General features: G+C 43.7%; 1 long non-coding RNA gene across 1 annotated transcript in view; it reads left to right on the top strand.

The window, feature by feature from the left end:
* Window positions 1–25,095, top strand: part of LOC147349304 (uncharacterized) — a 75,510-nt gene that overhangs the window by 49,559 nt on the left and 856 nt on the right. The window lies entirely within an intron of this gene.

Below are 25,095 nucleotides of genomic sequence, written 5' to 3'. Positions count from 1 at the left end.
AGTGCCTACTTCATCAAGCTGTTGCAAGCATTAAATGAGATAATCCAGACAAAGAGCTTAGCACAATGCCTAACTCATAGTAAGGACTCAATAAATTCTGGCCTCCGTAATGGTGATGATGATGACAATGACCAGAGAGGTGAAGTAGCTATCTGCAGTTTACACAGCTGGCTCGTGGGTGGGTGGGAAATAGAAAATGAGTGCAGTGTCAGTTCTGTACTCTGCCTCTATATTAAAATATGAGCTAAGAGCTGGTAATGAGATCTTTTCTTTCCAAATTTTAATTTCTGTCACTTCAGTAAGGTAAGGTAAGGTGAAGTTGCTCAGCCGTGTCCGACTCTTTGTGACCCCACACACTGTAGCTTAACCAGGCTCCTCCATCCATGGGATTTTCCAGGCAAGAGTACTGGAGTGGATTGCCATTTCCTTCTCCAGGGGATCTTCCCGACCCAGGGTTCGAACCCAGGTCTCCCGCATTGTAGGCAGACTCTTTATCGTCTGAGCCACAGGGAAGTCCCAGTATACAATTTCTTTAATATTTGAAAAGGTTGTTTCTCTTTATTTTGGGGAATCCATGTTTTCCTAGAACCACATTTCAAGCATAAGTCTATTTCTTGTCCCATCTTTTACATCATAAATTAACCACTTTTTCAATTTTCAAGAAATTTCAGTGGCCATTTTTTTTGTAGAGAAAGAGAACCCCTTCTGGAGAGCAGTAGAGAACAACAAATGAGGCTAAGTGAGACTCAAAATGACAAATTCCTATGTATCATAGAAATCCAGAGGCAGTTACATATAGCAGATATGCAGAGTGTAAACGTGCCATGTGGAACCCTCAGATGCCAAGGGTCTACCCTCCTGGTTCGTTTCCCAGGATATTGTTCTAAGAAAACTCCTTGGAGGATTTGGAGAAAAGCCTAAGATAATTTCAAAGAACATTAACCTCAAACTGTCTCTTGGTATGCAAGTTTCCTGCAAGTTCAGAATTAATCACACTCATTTTTTAAAATTTAAATAAAGAGATATGATAAAGAACACCTATTATCATAGTCAGTAGTAGAGAAAGTTACTGTTTTAATCTCACTAATCCATCATGATGGTTGAGATGAGATGGGGAAGGCACATTTCTTCAGTGGCCTGAAAGATTTTTTTTTTTCTTCAACAAATCTCATTTGAAATTTAAGATTGCATCATAATTTCTTATACTTAATTATTTATTATTAGTTTAAAGTGGAAGTGTAAAGGAAAGTGAAAGTCATTTAGCTGTGTCCAACTCTTTGCAACCCCATGGACTATATAGTCCAGAGAATTCTCTAGGCCAGAATACTGGAATGGGTGGCCTTTCCCTTCTCCAGTGGATCTTCCCAACTCAGGGATCAAACCAGGGTCTCCTGCGTTGTAGGCAGATTCTTTATCAGCTGAGCTACCAGGGAAGCCTCTTCAGATTCACGCCAATTAATTATTACTTCAGATTCAAGATTATAAGCATTTTTCAAATGCTTTTCTACCTATATTCTAAGCTGAGCCTTATAAAGGCAAGAATAGATTTCATGGGTGGTAATCCTCATGGGAATAAACATATTTCTCATTTTGTTCTCAGCAGAAACTTTTTATTTCATGATAGTGAAAATGTTTTAAGGCATTATAAAAAATGGGAAAGGAGGATAATGGGAAGGATTGAATTCAAAAACAAGGACTTGAGTGGTGTCAGATACAATGAAATTCATAGCCCAGTGGTCGTGTCTTACCATGATTAGATGTCACAGGAGACCAAAATGAGTCCCATCCCTCTTGGGTGGGCTGCACCCCACACTATGCAAGTTTGCCTGGGATTTGAGTAGAGGAGAAGCAACAACCCCTGCTGGTGATTCCCGCTTCCAGTGGAGTAGTTTCTAGGTCCTCTGAGCATCATTGTGGATATTCCTTACTCTTGTGGTACTTTCCCATACAGAAAATTCAGCACCTTTCACTGCTTAGCAAGTAAAACAACAAAAAGTCTTCACTTGAAACCTTTGTGTGTGTAGCAGTTTTACATAAAATAAACATGAGGAGATGAGGGATTTTATAATTCAAGCATAGCTTAAATTTGAATTTAATACACTGCTGAACTTAAATATCTCTGAGCCTACCTCCTGAAATGTTCTGTTCTCTCTTTCCCTTTCTCTTCCCTCTTAAGAGGGAATTTCTTCCATTTTCTTATGTATAGCCATTTAGCTTTTCCTTTGTTCTGGCCCTTCCAGATGCTGTATTTAGTCTGTCTAAATGGCCCATTAAAGGTTTTTATGCATTCATTTTTTCCAATAAATTTTTATCGAGCTCCTATTTTGTTCCCCTCACTGAGCTTGGCATTGGGTATTCAAAGAATAGAAAGTAGATATAGTCCTTATCCTTATGGAACTTAGCAGTCAGTTCTCTTCACAAAAGGAATTCTGGTAGCAACAGTTCTGATAGCAATTCTTTTTAAATCTCACTACATGATAAATTGGCATCTGAACTTCCTAATTTATCATGGCATCCAATAGTCTGTCATCATGATAATAATTTTCAAATGTGCTAAACCTTCATGGGACTATGGCACCGAGCTATTCATGTCCTAAAGTCAGTTGTTTTTCTTGAAAGTCAACAAAAGAAGGACCAGGTCCGGAGAGATGCTGAATCCAAGGGAGATTATGCCTGGACACAGTCACGGCTGACCTCAGAGCCATCATGAAAAAGAAGAGGAGAGAGAGCCGTGTCATCAGTGCCTGCCTTCTTTGGGGGAAAAAAAAAATACAAGGGAAGTACCCAGCATGTTCCTAGGAGTATGGATCAAAATAAACAGTGCATTGTGGACGCATGAAAACAGCATTCTTCCAACATGTTTAGGCCTCAAATTAGAGATCTTGGGGACAGACAAGAGTGGAACAAGTGTGAGGGCCAGGAGTTTGAATTAGCTCAAAGGGAGCCCTTTTTCTTTGCTCACAAGTGCCACGCAGGTGCGACTGAAAGCATTCAATGGGGGACAGCTAGGGACATGCAAAATCAGAGTCTAAGCCAGGAGACTCTGGTACTCGGGGCTGGAAAGGAGGGCAGCAGTCAATGGGCAAATTGTGCTGCCTTCTTATCAGGCCTCACAAGCTAAATAGTGCAAGACTTGTCCAATATGCAGATGGGGAAAGAGCAGATTCTTGTTTTCTACTAATGGCCTCGTAACTACCATCCAGTGAGAAGCAATCATGACAGGCAGACAGTGGGGATTTATTTGGAGCAAGAGGGGTGGAATGGCTCATTTGGGCCCAGGCATCACGCAGCAAGTCCACACAGCAGCGTGCCTGGGGCAGCCCTGCCCAACAGAAGCCAGCTGCAGGCCAGCCTCGGGACACCGGTGTAGTGGGTACTTCTGTTAGATACAGCAGGATGGGTTTTTCAGATGTTTCTGCTCAGGGATCCCACCTGCCAGAGTGTGGACATGCAATCCCTGGAAGCCTGGGATTTAGTAGAACACTCATGGAAGTTGGAAGAGTTGGTTTCACTCTCCTCTTTTAGGTTAAAATATATATTTGAATATTATGCTATTCCTAATATGTTGCTTTTTAAACATAAAACTATTTAAATTACTAGTTAAGTTGCTTTACATGTCCCAACCCCCAAATCTTTCATGCAAAATTTGTATTCTAGGAAGATGGATTTGTTAATCCCCGGGCTACCAGTGCCCAGCACATGGCTACATATTCCTTGGGAGGAGGAAGCTGACAATTCTGGTTTGAGAAACAAAGCATAGGGGAAATGAGTAGCATTGCTGCAGATGCTGGCAGAGGGGTGAACTGCTACATAAGTCATCATTCTGCTCTGCCACCACCACCCCTGTTCCTCCTTCCCATCCCATGCCCTCATGTTGGTGTCATTTGAATGTCAGTTCCTGCCCATTCTCAGTTGTTTAAGTATGATAAACAACCCCACAGCCACCGCCTTGATAGATTGAAAAGCTATGAATTATTTAAACCCACTTGTCTCAGTCTTCCCAGGCAGAATCAACACAGCCTCTGTCCTCTCTGGATAGACCTATAAGAAATGTTCTGAGACAGAGACAAGCGAACATGTTTGGACATTAACTTCTTCCTTTTTTACCTGAAGTGGAAATAATGGGCATAAAAGAAGATGTGCAGTTTCCATCTTTACTAAAACTGGATAGAAACTGAGATGGAAGTAAAGTCAAATCAGATCCCTTTTCAACTTCGTAATGCAGCTGCTTTGGCACAGGGAATCCACATTGAGAGCATTGAGAGATTCCAGTTCTACCTAAAAATCCAGGTCTCCAAAGTAAAACAGAAAGTGAAGATAGGTATGCAGGTAAAATTCTAGCCTGTTCCTAAATTAACCGAGATTCAGACACAAGATTTGGCCTAAACGGCCGATAGCAATTCAGACAGTGAGAGCTTGCCCCAAAACAAAATGTGAATACAGCTGCTTGAGACATACCAAGGCCAGAAGAGTAAGTAGCCAATTCCTTGAAAACCTTGGTTGCAGAAGAAAAGAATCATGACTGTGTTTCCCATTCCATTCCTCTTCGCCTCTCTAGTTGGAAATGTCACTTGATCCACCCAGCGAATTCTGGGAGGCATTCCACCAGGAGAGAGAGAGTACATTTTCATGGGGTAAACGTCCCCAGAAAGTCAGAATATCTGCTTAAGCTGACAAAAAATGGTTGTTCTTTAACCTAGGAATTTGTTTGCAGCTGAGTGCTAGGCTCTTTTGCTTTTTTAAAAATGAAGCAAGAGATCTCATGGCTCAAGATGGGATGATTTCAGTTTGAAATGTGTCCCACCAAAGGGTGGGGCTAGCAGATGAGAATAATGTCACAAACAGCTGGCTTGCCAAAATCCACAGAAAATGAGAACTGGGCAATCAAAACTTGAAATCGCTTCTGAAATTCCAGCCTTCAAATCCAGAAGAGAAAGTTCATACCCTGTGTTTTGGAAGTTGCCAGTGGGACACTGTATTGTCAGGAGCTGGGGAATAAAGGGAAGCTCTAGCTCACGCAGCCTGTTTGGGACAGCGTGGGTGGGGGACCTGGTAACACTTAACTCTGCAAAGGCAACTCCACTAACCTCACCCAAAATGGAGCTGGGCAGGTATCAACTTCCCTTTTTCCCTTTTAAAACCAAGGTTTTACTTTCAGAGAGAATTTCCAAGGTAACCAAAGAGATTCTATTCACCTGATTTGACATTATATCCAGGAAATCCCTGGGCTGAAAACCTTTGGCTACAGATCAAGATGGTGAGGGGTCCATTCTGAGAGCAGTGCTGTTCTATGTGTGCAAGAGGTGTGCCAGCTCAGCAGGCCAGTGATGTAAGACTAGTTATGGAGTCTTAAAAACCATTGGCAAATGCTGTATGATATTGCTCATATGTAGAATCTTTTTTAAAAAAGATACAAGTGAATGTATACAAAACAGAAATAGACCTACAGACATAGAAAAAAAACTTAGGGTTCCCAAGGAGGGAAGGGGAGGGTGTTCTTTCCCCAGATTAGGAGTTTGGGATTAACATATACACATTGCACATGTGAAATAAATAACCAGCAAGGACAGGTGTGTAGCACTGGAAACTTTACTCAATATTTTGTAATAACTCATAAGGGAAAAGAATCTGAAAAAGAATATATATATATATATATGTATAATTGAATCACTTTGCTATACATCTGAAACTAATACAACATTGTAAATCAACTATGTGTGTGTGTTAGTTGCTCAGTGACTCTGCAACCCCATGGACCATAGCCCACCAGGCTCCTCTGTCCATGGAGTTCTCCAGGCAAGAACACTGGAGTGAGTAGCCATTCCCTTCTCCAGGGGATCTTCCTGATCCAGGGAGCAAACCCAGGTCTTGCACATTACAGGCAGATTCTTTACCATTTGAGCCATTGAGCCACCAGGGAAGCCACATAAATCAACTGTACTTCAGTTAAAACAAACAAACCAAAAACAAAACCAACCCTGGCTGGACCAAGAAGAGAAGACTTGCCTGCTCTGTCCCTGTACACAGCACCAGCTCTCATCCACTTGGACAGGGCTTGAGCAGCATTGTGAATGAAGAACTCCCACTGCCCCGGAGCCCCACTTCCAGAGGGAGTCACATGATGAACAGATTCCCACCGATTTGCTTATAATTCAGTGTGTGATTTGTTGTCTTCTCTCAGGAGACAAAGACAAGGAATCTCTAATGATAGAATCTCACAGATGCTCTTGAGTTGGGAGGGTGTGCTGGCTGGGGAGGTGGCCTTTTGCTCTCTCCTCAGTCCCCACCCCCTTCTCTGACTAGGAGAAGCTCAGCCCACACCCTCAGCTCCAACCTTCTGTTCTGACACGGGGCTGGCTGTCCACTTGCCTGACCCTAGGGGAAACCAGTCTTGCCTGCTGGGTGTCTGTCCCATATGATAGAAGAAGGAATGTAGTTTCTTTTCTGTAGCCATCTGCACATCCTGGGAGATTAGGAAGGCTTTGCAAAGGTAAACAGTTACGTAAGGAAAGATAGACTTACTTTAGTCCTAGATCTTATTGAGTGGAGCCTGCAGGACCACGTGGGGTATTAAAAAATAATGTGGGGATTCGCGCCGTCTCTTCCCTGTTTGTTCTTCTGAGTCATGCTCTAGTTTAAGCAGCAAGAGAAATGATGACCTTTTCTCTTCACTCTAACTTAAAGAGCAGCTGATGCCTAATGGAAAATTTTGAGAAAGTTGTCATTATGAACCAATTCAATGGCCAGAGCATTTCCTGCAAGGCTTTTTTTTTTTTTTTTTTGATAAAGAGAATTTCAGGATGAAATGCCTGGTGTGGTGGGAAGATATATCAGGCTATTGAGGGAAGTGTTAGAACCACAGGGAGACCAACAACAAGCCCTCCTTCGTGGCTGTGGCTCTCGGAAATTCTTTGGGATTTTTCTGGACTTTTATCTTGAAGACATGAAGGATACTTTGGACTGTGGGCAGGGAAAGAAAATTCAAGTGCAGACACTGGAGGTTTTTCCTGGCTGTACTGAAAACCTGCTGGGGAAAGGCACATTCCAGTTTCTTCCCTCACATGGAGGTGATAATTCATGCTCTATATGAATTTCATAAAAATATTTGGAAGAGCATGTGGTTAGTTAATCTTTGGGTGATAATCCAGACTAAATACTAAGGAAATGTACAGATAATTCTCAATCTGAAATTGTTTTATTGTGATCCTTTTGCCTGTGGCAGGTTCGTGATGCTGTGCACGAGGATGTGTTAGGAAAAGTTAGCAGAAGTAGGTCTCGTTATCTATTTAGTGATTATTCAAAGCCTTCCTGGGTAGGAGAGGGTGGAGATGGCTAATGAATAATCTAAGAGTAAAGAGTATCACGGAGAAGGCAGTGGCAACCCGCACCAGTACTCTTGCCTGGAAAATCCCATGGACGGAGGAGCCTGGTAGGCTGCAGTCCATGGGGTCGCTAAGAGTTGGACACGACTGAGTGACTTCACTTTCACTTTCATGCATTGGAAAAGGAAATGGCAACCCACTCCAGTGTTGTTGCCTGGAGAATCCCAGAGACAGGGGAGCCTGGTGGGCTGCCGTCTCTGGGGTCTCACAGAGTCGGACACAGCTGAAGTGACTTAGCAGCAGCAGCAGCAGCAGCAAAGAGTATCAAGGAACGTACTGTACAGAACATAGGAGCTAATTAATCTCTGTTGATGCTGGATAGAGAGGAAAAAGGAAACTTGTATTAAAGCAAGAGAGATATAGATTAGACGTAATGAAGAACTTGCTGCTAATGAGCATTTTAAGTTGCTGAGCAGGGCAAGTAAAACTATCATCTTGACCTTGGCCAGCTCAGAAAGCAATGAGGGGAGTCCCTTGGTGGTCCAGTGGTTAGGACTCGGCGCTTTCACTGCCAAGGGCCGGGGCTCAGTCCCTGATTGGGGAACCAAGATTCCATAAGCCTCAAAGCACAGCCAAAAGAAGAGAAAGGCAGTGAAGCAGGCTAGATTTCCTGCAAGGACCTAAACAAGTTAGGTCTGCTTTCTGGTATAGCAGGCTTCATTTCCCCACAAGCAGCACTCCAACCTGTGAGCTTGGCAATTTTTTAGGGTCTCTAGCTAGAAAGGTGCCTTTTGGAAACAAGAGCCTGTCTCATCGCTGTGAAAGTGAACTTACAGTTTTAGGAAGATGGTAGATTTCTTAACTGGGAGAGTCTTTTCCCACCCTCCCTCCCTCTCTTTCTTGCTATTTAAAACCTTCTTATTCAGTCTGTTATCCCACCACAGACACAGATTCTTCCCCGGGGGCTCTTCTGCCTCCCACTTAGGGAAACTACCAGGTGGTAGCACTTGTTTTCCAGGAACTCTCAGAAGCTTTTTCCAATTTTCCAAGAGCTCTCAGAAGCTGCTATCAGGCCATCAACTGCTTTACTCAAGGCCCGCTCTCCCGTCTTCCTCCTCTTCCCTCCAGTCTGGCTACTTCACTGCTCTTCCTTCCTCTCACGTTCTCCACTGCCCTCCCTGCTTCCCTACATCTTCCTTTTGTACCTTTCTCTCTTCTCCAGAGAGCTCCTCCCTCCTTCCTTCCTTCTCCTCTTTCTTTGGCTTTCTTCCTCCCTTCTTCCTTTTCCTTCTTTCCCCTTCTGAACCATGCTTGCTGTACCTTCCCCAGAGCCATGAATGGAAAAAATAGATTGCTTCTTGACTCTACAATAGGAAGCGTGGCTGAAAAGCCTGTGAAGTGCGGGAAAGCCACAACATGCATTCACATTTGTTTATTCATTCAACAGATATTTGTTGAGTAGCTACTATGTGCCATGTCCCTGAGATTAAAGCTCTTGTCAATCTTTAAACTGAGAGAGGGGTAGTCTTGCTCATCTGACACATAGGCTTAAATCAAAGATTAGAAGCTGGACTAAAAGACCTTGTGTTATTCTCCAGCTCTGTGTTCATAATCAGTGATTATTGCTACAGAAAAGTACAGCCAGAGCCTTTTACAAATGTTGCAAACATCCCAATGGCTATACTAGTTTGCCTTGGAATGTCACTAGGATTAAGTGTGGTAATTAGTTTCCTTTTTCCCAGCCAAAGACGCCTTCAGCATGGCAGTATCTGGCCCTTTCAAATTATTTGAGCACCCGGTTTCTAGACCATTGTAATCAATTGTTTCCTATGGGCAAACCCTTCTAGATAATGAGTTCATCCTCCTATCAGGGGAAAATACAGCAGCACAATTAATATTTAGGGATGAAAATGGATTACTGTTTTCTGAGTAATGAGCCCTGAGTCATGGTTCAGAGCTGAATATACAGTGCAAGAACAAAATTTAATTCTTTTCATGAGAACCGACAGACTTTACTTCAAACCAACTACACTTCATTAAAACTCTGATAAGAGTCTGCAAAGCAGCCTAGAAATCTTGCAGCTGTGGGTTCTCAGAGAGAAGCAAAGAATCCTTATATTGTTCAAGTATGACACAATGAGTTTGCAATGGAGTCACCCCATCCCAGATATGTTCAGAGTTCAGAGTCAATGCATTAATTCTCCTCGCCTGCCACCCGGGTTCCCTTAATGGTGAAAGGGAGGCAGCATCAATTCTCTTACTTGCTTTAGACTGTGAGGGATTCAACAGCCAAGCTGGGGAGGTGGGGAGGTGCAGAAGCCCAAGAAGGATCAACTTCCTCTGAATCCGAGTCTGGTACCAGGAACAGTGGTTTGAGCCAGTCACATCCAGTCAAGATATGGAGGAAGGAAAAATGAGTAGAGACTGGACAGGCCCCTACTGCATTAGTGAGCCTGCCTCTGGCCTAGGGCTTGGAGGGGTCTGAGGCTCCTCAGAGAACATCTCCTCCAGGAAGCCTTCTGTAATTCCTCAGGCTAAGTTAGGTGACTTCTCTGTGCTCGCCAGGTATTTTGTACATATTCCTTTATAGTTCTTACCATCTACTGAAATTGTCTACTTGCTCATGGTGGTGGCACCATGGACTTTGGAGAAAAGCTTTTTGGCTCTTTCATGAATAAGCTGTGTGATGTTGGGCAAGTCACTTAACCTCTCTGATGCGTGACTTCTGTTTATTAAAGGAATATTAGAGGTAGTAACAGGGACTTCCCCTGTGGCTCAGCAATGCAGGAGATGTAGGAGCTGGGGGTTTGATCCCTGGAGAAGGAAATGGCAACCCACTCCAGTATTCTTGCCTGAAAAATTCCAGGGACAGAGGAGCCTGGCGGGCTACAGTCCATGGAGTTGAAAATAGTTGGATGACTGAGCATGCAAGCACAGCACAGAGGTAATAACACTTCATAGGGTTGAGGTAGTAAGTTAGTGAAGGACCTGGCATATACTATCTATTATCACCATTATCATTATAATATAAACTTTCTCACTTTATGATAAGTTTTGTGTTCAGGGTTTCTATACTAAGAGCTTAGCACAGAGGACATTTCCAGTAAAAATCTGTTCAATGAATTTCATAGCAAACTGCCATGAGAGGCTAGATGAACCTCTCATGGGATGACCTGGGTCAATGGTGACACCCAGGGGGTCACCTACTCTTCTGCATCTTTGCAGTGGTCAATGAGAAGTGACAGAAATGGCCTTTGCAGTGAGGGTTAGGATAGGAAGGATTTCGTGCTGAGGAGGTAGTATGCTGTTAATAAATCCAGAGAATCTTGCACCAGATACAAACTCCCTGTAATACCTCAGGTGTGTCTATTTATTTAATTATTTTTAAGCTGTTTTCTTTAAATTGAAGTATAATTGCTTTATAATGTTAGTTTCTGCTGTGCAACAAAGTAAATCAGCTATGTGTATACACATATCCCTTCCCTTAGAAGAGGGTGACTGCTGGGGCATGTCTCCCAGGGAAAGCTCCCTGATAAAGAGCCCAGCTTCGTGTGTGTAGGAAATGGAGCTGTGGGTAACTTTGTCCCTCTCTGCACCTGCACTGCCTTTTAGGGGCCGCCAGCAGCAGTGGGCGGAGAAGGCAATGGCACCCCACTCCAGTACTCTTGCCTGGAAAATCCCATGGACAGAGGAGCCTGGAAGGCTGCAGTCCATGGGGTCGCTGAGGGTTGGACACGACTGAGTGACTTCACCTTCACTTTTCACTTGCATACATTGGAGAAGGAAATGGCAACCCATTCCTGTGTTGTTGCCTGGAGAATCCCAGGGACAGGGAAGCCTGGTGGGCTGCCGTCTATGGGGTCGCACAGAGTTGGACACGACTGAAGTGACTTAGCGGCAGCAGCAGCAGCAGTGGGAGGTCCTCTGGTCCCGTGCTGCCCACACTGTGCCCGTGTGTGGGGTGTACTCATGCATGGTTTGCTCTTAGTCAGAGTTACTAGAAAATGAAGGGCACTTCCAAGGGAGGAGTCCTCTGCACAAACAGTCAGATTTTCTTACATCTAGGATGTAGAGGTGTGGCCGTGTCTAAGGGGGACAAATTGAATAACTTCTCCGGCTGCTTTGCAACCCTTTGAGTACAGGAAATAATCAGTGTGTGTGTAAGGGAGAGAAAGAGAAATAAACACACAGGGAGATAAGAGAGTACGAGGCAGAGAAGAGAAAATCATAGCATTTCTAACTAAATTGTTTCTCCCGTGTTTCCTCTCTTAAAGTTAGCATAGCCACTGAAATAAGGAGGTACTGCTGAATTTGAGATATTTCAGACAGCAGTCTGAAATATTTCCACCAATATTTCCACCAATTGATCAGAGATGTCATTAAGAAAGAGAAGGACTAAAATCTGGGGGTGTAATTGCTACTTTCAGCAGCCTTTCTCCAAGAGTGAGACTGGCTCACCTCTGAAACAGGGGACTTCAAAATTGAAGGAGAAATGCTCGCATGCCACGGTCCCAAAAGTACAGCTGAGGAGAAGGCGTCATAACTGAGCAGGGACTAGAGGGAGCAAACGTCTAGTGTGAGTTAGGACATCTGAGTCCCAGTCCAGAATCTGCTCCAAACTAAGGCGTGACCTTGGGCAAGTTACCACATTTCCTCAGACTTCGGTTTTTACATCTGGTGGGTCTCCTCCGGCTCTAACATTCTGACTTCTTACAGCACAAGAGTGTGTACATAGGAAACAGCAGACAAGACAGAGCTCTCCTCTTTATGTATTCTTTCACATTGGGATTCTGATGCTACATTGGTCCATGTTTATCGATGTCTAGACACATATTCAAATGGGTTATATATTGATTCTTTTTCAAAGTTTCTTAAAGTGAGAACTGCTCTATCATTAAAAAAAATGTAGAGCTCACCAGCTCATGGCATTTATTTCAAGTATTTCTTTCTACATGTAATTCTTTTTTCGTGCAATTATTTAATAAGCATTTTTAACACCAACTGTGTGCCTGATGCTGTCCAATGGAAGATGCCAACAAGATTCCTGCACTCAGGAAGCCACCACGAAATGACAGCCCAGTAAAACAGTAGCAGCGTCTTGGAATATGCCTCAGGATCTGCCATGGACACACACATGAGTATTTCAGCTGAAAGCAGTTAATCCAGGGTGTGCCTACCTGCAGCACAGTACTGTGTCTGCCAGGTTTGAATTGACTGACTTGAATCGTGGCTGGCATACTTTGCCACTTCCTTTGTCCAAGCAACAATGGAAACAGAAAGGGGAAGTTCCCACCCAAAGTCTGAGAAGACAGGGTCAGGAGTCCTGATAACTTCCCAGGGGATGCTGGGCTTTCCCTCATGTTGGGATCACCCACTGAGATCCAGCTCCTGAGATGTGGTGATGACTGGGGTCCTGGCATGGAGGGTGTCCACTGCACGTTTTCCTGGCAGCATTTCTCTGCTTCTCTGAGGCTATCATCAAGTCTCACTGTCTCTGTATATGGAAAAAGCTCTAAGATTTTAACTCAAGGGGTACCAAAACCAAGAAGGAAGTGACCATCAAAGGGAGTATAATAGGAGAGATGCTCTGTAGGTACAAGCTTTGTAAACATTTAAGAGGAGGCTTTGTTATGACTTCCAAATTATATTTTAAATCACTAACCTGATAGTGTGTGTGTGTATAAGAGATGTTTTCTCTGTTCTCCTTTCCTAAGCATTTGAGAACCCTTAGGGATGGAGAAGGCAATGGCACCCCACTCCGGTACTCTTGCCTGGAAAATCCCGTGGACGGAGGAGCCTGGTAGGCTGCAGTCCATGGGGTTGCTAGGAGTTGGACATGACTGAGCGACTTCCCTTTCACTTCTCACTTGCATGCATTGGAGAAGGAAATGGCAACCCACTCCAGTGTTCTTGCCTGGAGAATCCCAGGGACGGGGGAGCCTGGTGGGCTGCCGTCTATGGGGCCGCACAGAGTCGGACACGACTGACGCGACTTAGCAGCAGTAGCAGCAGGGATGGGCCAGAGCTGAGAGTCAGATATGACTAGTGGGAGGAAATGGGCAAACAGCACCTCCCAGCCCTCAGTTGTCCTGGTTTACAAGAATCTTCAGGAACCTCCTAGACAAAGAATTTGAATTGAGTCCTCTAGCAAACTGGAGGAAAGGGATTTGGAAGAAAAAGATGTATCAAATACTAAATTGTAAGAGCTGTACAGTCCCTGGGAGCAAACTTATCCTTAGGGGAAAAACATTCTGGCACAGCAAGCCGGATTTAGCAAAAGGACTTAAGGATCAAAAGGAGTAATGACTCTCAGTTCAGCACAGAGTCTCTGTTATTTGAAGACACCCTGGTCCAATTATCTCAGTGTCGTATGCCAGCACTAGAGAGAAGAATAAATAAAACTGGAAGTGCGGTGTCACCAAAGTGTAACACCACGGAGCCCAGACAACTCTGCTGCAGGATGAGGCATCTCCCACCACAGGGCATGACACAAGCAGAAATACCTTCTCCTTTCAGTGTGGCCAAGGCACTTGGCAAAGTTCTGCCTCCCGAGTAGAACAGCAGCATTGGCAGGGCCTGCAGGGGCAGTCTGGTTGCTGGCAAAGTTGGAACAGGATCATGGCACTGAACACAGGCCCGGATAGAGTCTCAGACACGTTTGACACATTCCTCGGATTCCCAAGAACACCTTCGGGGTAAGGGGTGGTGAAGAGGGAATAAGGCAGATGGAGTCCAAAGCCGGAAAACTCCATATTAACGATAAAATTGCTTAGTTAATTCCTATAGCCTGGAGACACAGTTCTTTGGAAATGTGCTTGGAGGAGTGCAAACATGTATGTTCTACTTCAGTTATTCTCAGCCTCACCTGCTTGTTCCAGCTGCTTCAGAAGTGGGCAGCTCTGCATGGATGTCAGTGGGCTTCACACAGGTGCTTCACATGGGGTTCATAGACAGTGCAACCTGAGACTGCCTCAGGACTGCTCTGCAAGCCCTTCACCTTCCTGGTGCTTCCCTACTGACACAGAGGCATGGGACCACCCCCCACCTTCAGATGCCCAGGTGTGGGCACCAGCCTAGAAATGCAAGAGAGTTACTGGTCCCAGTTTAAACCTTTGACTAGTGGGAAATGGGAGTTCTCTACCAATCGTAGAGAAATTCTTTTTCTCCCATCCCAGTACAGCACGCCATCTTTGAGATGCAGTTTATGCACTTTCTTAGAGGATGGTCTCATCAGATGGAGCAAGAAGGTCTGGAGAAGAGACACACAGTTTGGGCATAAAGTGTGCAGATGTTTGTGTTTCACATCAGTGATCACCAAAGAGCATCCAGCACAGGGAGGATTTCAGCAACCAGTGGGACAGATGATTGATCCTGTGGGTACAAGCCAGTGTCTCTCCTCAGCTCCCCAGTGCTTGTCCTGTGATCCCATCAACAGTGTGGCCAAAGTAGCAAGGAGCCTATGCGTGGGTCCAAAGTATGGGCCCACCTTTGAGGGCCCATCTATGAACCTTCTTACCAAGGCTGCTCAAGGCTTCTTGGCAGAACCAGAGACCTGTGTTGATTCCTTGATATGACACCATTCTTCAGTGACGCATCTGGCTACTTCATAGCAGGGCTGTGATATTGGTCCCTTCTACCCTGATGGGCTGGAGAAGGCAATGGCACCCCACTCCAGTATTCTTGCCTGGCAAATCCCTTGGATGGAGGAGCCTGGTAGGCTGCAGTCCATGGGGTCGCTAAGAGTCGGAGATGACTGAGCGACTTCCCTTTCACTTTTCACTTTCATGCATTGGAGAAGGAAATGGCAACCCACTCCAGTGTTCTTGCCTGGAGAATCCCAGGGACAGGGGAGCCTGGTTGGCTGCTGTCTATGGGGTCGCACAGAGTCGGACACTACTGAAGCGACTTAGCAGCAGCAGCAGCAGCAGCCCTGATGGGCAGCCTTCATCTTTACTGTTGGTAAATTAGTTGATACCTACTCTGCATATGGGTTTGTTTTGTCTCCAAGTAATGCCTCCACCTATATAACCACCAAAGGTCTTTCAGAACACCTGGTATATTGATGTAGTCACCCTTACAATGATATGTGAGACCAAGAGACCCATTTTATAGTACTGGCAGAAGAGAGGTGACAATAGGCACATAACTGCAGGATGTACCATGTACCTTGTCATCCAGAAGCAGCCAGTCTAATATCAATCAGTTCAGTTCAGTCCCTAAGTCATGTTCAACTCTTTGTGACCCCATGGACTGCAGCACACCAAGCTTCCCTGTCTTTCACCATCTCCTGGAGTTCACTCAAACTCATGTCCATTGAATCAGTGATGCCATCCAACCGTCTCATCCTCTAATGTCCCCTTCTCCTCCTGCCTTCAATCTTTCCCAGCATCAGAGTCTTTTCCAATGAGTCGACTCTTTGCACCAGGTGGCCAAAGCATGTCAACAGAGTGGTGGAAGAGGCTACTAAAGACTCAACTAAGTCGTCACCTTGGGGGCAACACCTTGCAGAGTTGGAGCAATCTTCTGTGGGCTTGCACTATATATGTTGGATGGTCAGCCAATGTGGGCTTCCCTGGTGGCTCAGTGGTAAAGAATCCACCTGCCAATGCAGGACACACAGGTTCACTCCCTGGGTCAGGAAGATCCCTTTGAAAAGGAAATGCAACACACTCCAGTATTCTTTCCTGGGAAATGCCATGGACAGAGGAGCCTGGCAGGCTACAGTCCATGGGGTCACAGAGAGTCAGACACGACTGGGTGACCAAAAAACAACAATCAGGCAATATACCATGGTGGCTCAGACAGTAAAGCATCTGCCTTCAATGCAGGAGACCCGGGTTCAATTCCTGGGTCAGGAAGATCCCCTGGAGAAGGAAATGGTAATCCACTCCAGCACTCTTGCCTGGAAAATCCCATGGACAGAGGAGCCTGATAGGCTACAGTCCATGGGGTCACAAAGAGTCGGACACGACTGAGCGACTTCACTTCACTTCACTTCACTTCACTTCATGTTCCCACTAGTTAGAGCACATGGGTCTGGGAAGGAGACATGGCCTGTCTTATCATCAGTTCCAGAAACCTTCTCAGGGAAGGTTTTGCATTCCTACAAACAGAATTTTCCAAGTTTAGAGGCCCTGATATTCAGAGGTCCAAAGGTTTCCTTTGAACTTGAATTGTATCCACCTCCTGCTCACTTTGTGCTCCTTATACTGGAGGATCAGCAAGCAAAGAAAGAGGAGCTATGGTGGTTCTGCACAATGTGAGCAGGGAAGAGTACTTCTGAAATCCACAGGATTCACAAAGATGTATATATTTTGTTGCATCCAGGGAAAGTGGGTAATTATAGCAATCACAGCCCAAGGGCAAAGCAGTAAAGACCTCACATCCCTTGGGAGTGTAGATCTTGATTATACTACTAGGCTAGCACTGCACATCAGTGGCAAAGTGCTGGCCAAGGTGATAGAAATCTGAAACAGGAGGTGGAAGAGGGGGAGGGTGAATGTCAATTAAGGCCTTAGAACCAGCTGGCACTACATCTTATTTCATTAACCCTCTTGCTCTGAAATTTTTTTTGGAAACTTCAACTGCCACCACCTTGAGGGAAATTCTGTGACTGATTAGACTTAGACCTCCCCTTCAGGGAAAAAGTAAGCGCACCCTCCTCTTAGGAAAATCGAGATTCTAGAGTAAACCAAGTGAGCCAGATGACAGAGGGAACAGCAGGCTGCTTGGTACAGGGTGGGATGTATCAGCTGCTGCTTATCCACCGCTTGAGATCTTTTCCACTTGTCTCTTGCTCCAGCTGACCAGCAGCTTCACAAAGGCACAGCCTGACAGCTCTTTGCCTCACACCCATGCTGTGCACGACTTGCCTGTTACTCTGGGATTTCTTCTATTTCAAGACATTGACGTAGATGTTCACAGCAACCCTCGAAGGTGTACACCTGGGTGTCCAGTGGGGGTTTACTCTATAGAGTGAAACTTGTGACCAGTGGGCTCTGGAAGCAGAGAATACATTCTTCCCCTGTCTTTCCCTACAGGGGCATTGCTGAAACATTGTTTACATGGCTCCATGGAAAATAGTCCTTTGATATCAGTCAGTTGTGCTCAGTGGTAGCCAGCACAATATGCTTCCTTATCTGGTTTCTATCTCCTGCTTCACTTCCTTTGTTCTTCACTCCCGATCCTTGGTGTACCCTTCCTAACAGTACCTGAACCTTTGCCTCGGGCTCTAGAAACCAGGCTAAGAAAGGGTACCTAATGATAGAAAAAGCAGATAAATATACAAAGATGAAATTATTCTCCTTCACAGAGGAAAGGTAAGTCAACATTTCAACCTAATCGTAGATGAACAGTCTGTTGTACCCAGTGTCCTCAGTGGAGCTGATATTTGGGTTTGAGTCCTTGATATCAAGTAGCAAGAGCTATAGGAGGGAAGTTTATAAGCCTTTTTAGATTGCCACAGGAGACTTCCATTGGAGTTTCAGAAATTTTTAGTTTCATGTTTTTATATAGAATTCAAGAACATCAAACATTTATACAGATTTGAGTTGGCCCAGGGTTACTTTGTAAGAAAGTGAAGTTGTTGTTACATCTTTATATCTGATCTGTAGATATATTTTCAGCATCTTGCACTCATCCTCTAAAATCTTCAGTACTTCTGTTTTCTTTTCTGTCTCCTTTATCTCAACATCTTTAGCTACATATTATTTGGAAGTGGACAGTTAAGGTTTGAAGTTAAGTGTTGATAACTAATAGAGTTTAATTTGGTAGTCCTCCAAGAACCCCAGGAGGTTTTTATAGAATAACCCCTAAATTCAGAAGACCATGTTTCTAATGGTAGAACTTCTGGCATCTACAATTGGCTGGTAAAGACAGATTTGAGGTTTTGTTTTAAAAAAATAACATATACAATTTTTATTTTTCAGTATGTCTAGCACTTAATCCTGGAGAAGGAAATGGCAACCCACTCCAGTGTTCTTGCCTGGAGAATCCCAGGGACAGCAGAGCCTGGTGGGCTGCCGTCTATTGGGTCGCACAGAGTCAGACACAACTGAAGCGACTTAGCAGCAGCAGTAGCAGCAGCAGCACTTAATCCAAGCTATTTTCTTTCTGTGTCCTTTCAGATAATGATCTTTAACTATTAGAAGAAAGGGCAAGAAAATTTAAAAAGCAAAACAAAACCCTGACTCAGTTTACCATCATAAACTGTTTAATAATTAAGTTGAAAGTTAAAAATTTTTTACATGAGTATGCTTAATATTTTACTATACTTACATTATGACATATCTACATATCCATCCCTCTATCCAACCCAGTAGTCCAGTTTGTTTTTTGATGCATTTCAAAATAAATTGCAGCCACTTTCCCCCCTAAATACTTCTCTGGCTTGATTTCCTTCTTAAATAGTCTGCATGTCAGGACAAAGCAAAGAATTCAGCAACTGCTGCTTAAATCTCATTCATTGCTTTGGGAATCCAGGGAAAGTGATATATATGGATGGAATGAATTCAGTTTCTCCTCCTATTGTCTCTCTAGCAAGGAGGTGACTAAAGCCATGAATGTTCATTTCCTGGAAACTGAAGTCCTGACTTGTAAGAAAGAGCCACCTTTGTAGTAAGACAGAACCATCAAACAGTTCTTACATAGCCTCATGCCACAGTAAAACCAGCTCTCAACTGTTTACTTTAAAGACTCAAATCATTTTGCAGTGTCTTTGTGTTTATAGGTAAAAGTGTTTGAAGCTATAAATCAGACCTTGAACTAAGTACAAAGTTTGAGTCAGACCAACATAAGTTGTCTGATTGCATTCCTGACCCACACAGATGCCCTCTGTGGATAAAAGAAGTTGCCCCATCTCAGTCCTGTCTAAATTCATCATTTCCCTGACATGGCACCAGCCACTGGGCTGGCGGCTTCTCCACAAAGTGTCCCATGACAGCTTCAGCCCCAGGGCTCTCCCTTGCCCACCTGGCACGGCTCTACTTACTACCACACAGTCGAGCACTTAACTGTTTAACCATCTTATGTAGAATGATCGTGCCTTCCTTCCTGTGTCTAAGTTCTTGGAAGATAAGAAACCTGTCTTCTGAATCTTCTACATACCTAGGGGGCTTGGCATAGTGCTAGGCACACACCTGAGACTACAGATCTTAAACCTTCACTTGTGTGTGTATGTATGTGTGCATATATGTTTTCTCATTTAAAGCTCATTGTATAATAGACTGCTTGGCCTACTTGCTTTTAAAAACCTGGTTCTGGGTACTTTTAAAGCGTTTCTTTGCGGATATGTGATCGTGGCAGTTAATATCAGCCAGAATACTTTTCAACAAGTCCGCAGGCAGTCGTCATGAGCAGGGACTTAGAGACAGGGTTTTTCTGTGTTGGAGCCAGAATTCAGAAATGCTCTGCTTTTCTTGGTTAAAAGAGACCCAGGGTTTTTCTTTTCAACACCCATTTGCACTGACCTCTTTTTCTGGCTTCTCAGTAAAAGGATTAAGGACTCAGGAAGCACTGGGGGAAAATGGCTTGTTTAGCTGGAGAAGGGACTTAGGCATGTCTAACAGTGTGGAGTGGAAAAGCCACGAAGCTTCCTCTTCGGGCAGCTCTACAAATCCAGATCCCTGTCCAGCTCTTGGTCATCCCCCAGTGATGTGCATGGCAGTATCTGTTTGTGTGTGGGTGTGGGTGTGGGTGTGTGTGTTTAGTCACTCAGTCATGTGGAATTCTCCAGGCAAGAATACTGGAGTGGGTATATTGCATGAAACTATTCCCTCAGGTCAGCACATCCTGGGAGTTAGCAGGATAGCATAGGGTGCTAAGCACTGGGGCTATTCATTAACCCACACCTAAACGACCATTTATGTTGTCTTCCAGAGGGTTCAGTCTCTTCTGAGAATGTAATCCAACGCAACATGTTGATCCTTACTGGAACATCTTGTGGGTTTAGCTAAAACATAAATACCCTGATATGCTTAAAAAGTGAAAACAGATTCAAGCAATAGATGAATGTGCCTTTCTTTCTTCCAAATTTCCCCAGAGAAACTGCCTTCTCATTCTGACTTTTATGTGACAGAAAAATCACCTACAAATGCACTGGAAATGTTGAAAATAATTTCACTGAGGCCTTGTAGTAGGTCACAGCAACTGGGTCTTATGGCTTGCTCCTAACCTGAGCTGGATTTAATTCCAGAACCCAGGTGGGCTATAAAGCAACACCCTCTTTTCATTATCCGTTTTTTTTTTTTTAACTGTGATTCTACAGTAGTTTCAGCAATAAACAGGCTGAAAGAAATCCTTGGAGGCTTATCATCAAAGTTGGATATAGAAAAAGAGATATCAGGCACCCAGCAAGAAAGTGTCTAGACAAGAGTCCCAGAGCTTCTACTTTTGTATTTCTTCCTTCCTCTGTCATTCAACAACATCATTGTCTTCAGTGTTTTTCATAATGGTCTACCCTGGAGTGGTCTGGAAAGCAAAGAGTAGAGAATAGACTTTGCCAGAAGAAACATAACTGCACTGAGGGAGTGGAGGTAGGGCAGTTTTATAGTGATCTTGGCAAAAAAGCACCATGTGAAATTCAGAGGTCACTCAGTTCTGCTCTTCACATCATGCATGTGGTGGCCTTGGATTACCATCAGAGCCTAGAGATTGCAGAGACCCCCTACGCCACCTCAGACACAGCCTGTGAGTTGCCAGATTGGAACCCCTTCAACTTACTGGCTTCCCTGGTAGCTCAGCTGGTAAAGAACCTGCCTGTAATGCAGGAGACCCCAATTCGGTTCCTGGGTAGGGAAGATCTACTAGAGAAGGGATAGGCTACCCTCTCCAGTATTCTTGGACTTCCCTGGTGGCTCAAATGGTAAAGTATCCACCTGCATTGTGGGAGACCTGGGTTTGACCCCTGGGTTGGAAAGATCCCCTGGAGAAGAGAACAGCTGCTTACTCCAGTATTCTGGCCTGAGGAATTCCATGGACTGTATATGACTGTATGCAGTGGCTAGCCCTGCAGGAACCAGGGGGGGTCTGCCTATTTTATAGCTAGATCTTGCTCAGATGAAGGAGGGTGAAGGATTAATAACTCCCGTTCCCCATTAAACCCTAGTTCCCTCACAGGAGGCTGTTATCAAACCCACAGCCTATTTAAGAGAGTTCCCAGAGAGGATTAAAGGAAGTCAGCCTCAGACTGTTAGGAGGGAACATCCTAAAAGATTTCCCCCAGAGGAGGAAACAATATGTGGTGAACAAAGCCAAAAGTACAGCTGGAGGCAGAGATGATAGGGATTAAACCCTGGATTAATACTGACAGTGTTAGATGGAATTGTTCAGTAGATAGTAACAGAAAATCCACTATTAGAATGTCTATTGTTTACTTAAGAAAACCTTGAGTTAAACAGTCCCAGGTTTGTGTCAGCATCTTCAGAACTCAAGGGTTCTGAGTCAAAAGTCTTTGCAATTTTCTTCCCCTCATGATGACAGAATGGTTGCCATAACTCCAGGCATTGTGACCTCACAGAGCCATTTTCAAAGGCAGCTAGCAGAAATGTTCTTTGTGTGTCCTCTCTCTTTCATTAATTATAATCATAACTAACATTTTTGAACATTTGCTAATCTTTCAGGGACTATCCTAAGTACTTTACATGTGTTAACTCCTTTAATTCTACAGCAGATAGGAAAAATCAAAGCACAGAGAGTGCAGTTACCTTTATCAGGGTCACAGAGACAAGATGTTGTAAAGCTGGACTCAAGCTTTTGGCAGTTCAGCTCTAGAGCCCTTACAGTGTTAAACCACCTCTCCATTAGGGAAGAAGAGATTTGCCAGAAGACCCTTGGCAACTTCACCTTATGCTTCATTGTTTAGACCTGGGTCACATGACCACCCTGGCTGCAAAGGAGGCTGGGAATACAAATATCTGCCTATTTCAACCTATAGGAAGATGGAGGCTGTGATGGTCAGTTAAATAGCCAACCAAAAGTATCTGCCATGGTTGTAAAAGAAACAATGGCTCTTGTCATAACTGAAAGGTCCTAGTGCTCTAAGGGTTTAGGTGAAAGTCTCAGGTCACAGGGCTATTTGGCTTACTGGGGAAGAAAAACAAGCTTCTGCTCAAGACCAGCCAGGAATAACAAAAATGCCAGCAGCCTGGTAGTCATATCTTTCAACCAGTCACTAGAGTGTCTGTGCATGAGCAGCTCTTATTAAATTATTCATCCTGATTTAATGGGGAGGAAATCAAATGCAACAGGTGTGGTTCTTCCTGCTTGTTGAATGGCTTTAAAACAAGCTTTCAGATACAGGTTGCCTTGGGGCAAAGCAGCAGGAGGACAAAGCAGCTGTATTTTAAGCTAATTACCAAAATGCTACACTAGTACCTAGCAAAGACGGACATTTGTTCCTGTGTCAGTGGTCATAGGATAAAAATATGGAAAGAAAAAGAGAATATTACATAAGCAATTTGCTTACATGTACTTCAAAAAAAGCCTCTTGAATACAGAATACGGTCACATCTCAAGTGTTATTGTACCTGCTTGTAAACTTGAGTAGAATCTCATTTTAATAAGCTTGAAGAGACTTCCGAATTGCTACATTAGATCCAAATCTCATTAAACTTGAAGCCTATTGCTATAATATACTAAATATACTCTATTGTTTCCTGGGCTTAAAATTCACTTGCACAAAGCCAGCATTAGGTATGCATTTTCAAAGGTGTTGGGGGGTAGGGAGGAAGAGATAGGCACTAAAGGACATGCTTGCCTTGTGCCAACCCATTAGGGCCAGAGAGGGTAAATGGTGCTACATCTTTCTGCACTGACTGTAACTGAACACAACACAATATCTTAATGAAATGCAACATGTTTTTCAAATCTTAGGTGGTTTTGTTTCATGGTTTTATAAATTATATGGTTGTTTGGTTTTACCCCTATTTTTCTTTCTTTTTTTTTGGTCATGAGCTCATTATATTAGTACTAACAGCTAAAATAGGGTATAAAATGAGCAGGGTTTTGAATTGCCATTATCTATTCAGAAAATTGGAGAGGGCAATGGCACCCCACTCCAGTACTTTTGCCTGAAAATCCCATGGATGGAGGAGCCTGGTGGGCTACAGTCCATGGGGTCACTAAGAGTGGGACATGACTGAGCAACTTCACTTTCACTTTTCACTTTCATGCATTGGAGAAGGAAATGGCAACCCCCTCCAGTGTGCTTGCCTGGAGAATCCCAGAGACGGGGGAGCCTGGTGGGCGGCCGTCTATGGGGTCGCACAGAATCGGACAGGACTGAAACGACTTAGCAGCAGCAGCAGCAGCAGCGTTCAGAAAGTAATCAAAGGTTCACTAAAGACAATCTGTAACTGGAAAATGCTGAGTGCTCACAAAGCAAACCTACCCAGATCCACTCTTTTTCCTCCCTGGCCCTACAGATAACCATCACCTCCACTGTCCCTCATCTCCCTGAGCCTCAGTTTTCTCATCTGCAAAATAGGGAACTGGACTCCATGATTTCTTGGGCTTTGAAGGCCTGAGACTCTGAAGTTCTGTGATTCTGTACACCCTAGGTCATTATTTAACAGAGACGCCAAATTCAATAAATATCTTGAAGCCACAACTGACATGCTTTTGTATATGCTGCTAAAAATATTTAACAGAGTGATAAGGGATATAGTCAACCATATTGTAATGATTTTGTATGGTGAGAGATGGTTACTGGACCTGTGGTGGTGATGATTTTGTAATGTATTTGATTGTCAGATCACAATGCTATACACCTGAAACTAACATAATGTTGTATATCAACTATATTTTAATAAAAAGAATATTTAATAATGCAAACAAAACTCTATATGAAAAGGAAATATCTTCATTCAGAAAGCAGATGATTAAGAGGGTAAATATTTCTAAATGCTTTGTTGCACTGGGATTTTTGTTCCCCAATACTATTTCCTGTGTGCACCCTGACAAATAATGTTAAGATGTAAAGCACTCTTAAGGGCATGGAAATAGCCTTGTTCAGTTGGATGTTAAAATGACATTCTACTTACATTATGCTTTATGAATGGAAGGTTAATGGAATTGTGCATGTTTCAGTTTTCACTCTGCAGGTTATTTTATAATAAGGATGAGACTGTCCTACCTTTAATCTGGTGTTTTATTAAATTAAATGCATTGCAAAGAAGGGCCATTTTATTCTGCTGTTCTATCTTATATTCAAAAGCAAGAGGGCCTGCCAAATGCTTCTCTTGTTGATTCTTTTAGGAGTCTCCTATTTCCAGTGAATGTGATATAAGCCCATACTTAGTACATGGAAGAAAGATATTATTAATTTCTTTAAATCTAAGGTCTTTAAACAAAGGCAGGAACTTCCTTTTGGGTTTTTATGATTTGCTATTATCTCACCTAAAAAAATAAAGACTTAAGCATATGAGTGGGTAACTCAAGGGTTCTCAACTAAGGGCTTACCATATCCCTTAACTCAGTAGTTCTTACCCGGGAGGTTATTGGCATTGGTAGAATGATATTCAATATTTGGTTTGCATGACTGACCATGCATTGCAAAGTATTTGGCATTCCTGTCTCCCACCCACTAAACACCAGAAGCATGCTCTGACCATTGTGACAACCATACTTGCTCTATACACATTACCAAATGCCAGCGCCTCTGAAAGAGTCCTCTGCAGAAAGGAGGTCTGGTCATAAGAGATTAGTTTTCAAAAACCCAAAGAGGATCTGTGTCCACATGTGGAGAATGTGATATTTCATCGTTCCAGTCCTCATC

This window comes from Bos grunniens, chromosome 21 (assembly GCF_055505025.1).
Source record: "Bos grunniens cultivar Pamir isolate PY7600 chromosome 21, Bosgru_T2T1.0, whole genome shotgun sequence".
NCBI classification, from domain to species: Eukaryota; Metazoa; Chordata; class Mammalia; order Artiodactyla; family Bovidae; genus Bos; species Bos grunniens.
Note: the sequence above shows the minus strand (reverse complement) of the source record. Positions and strands in the feature narration are given on the sequence as shown.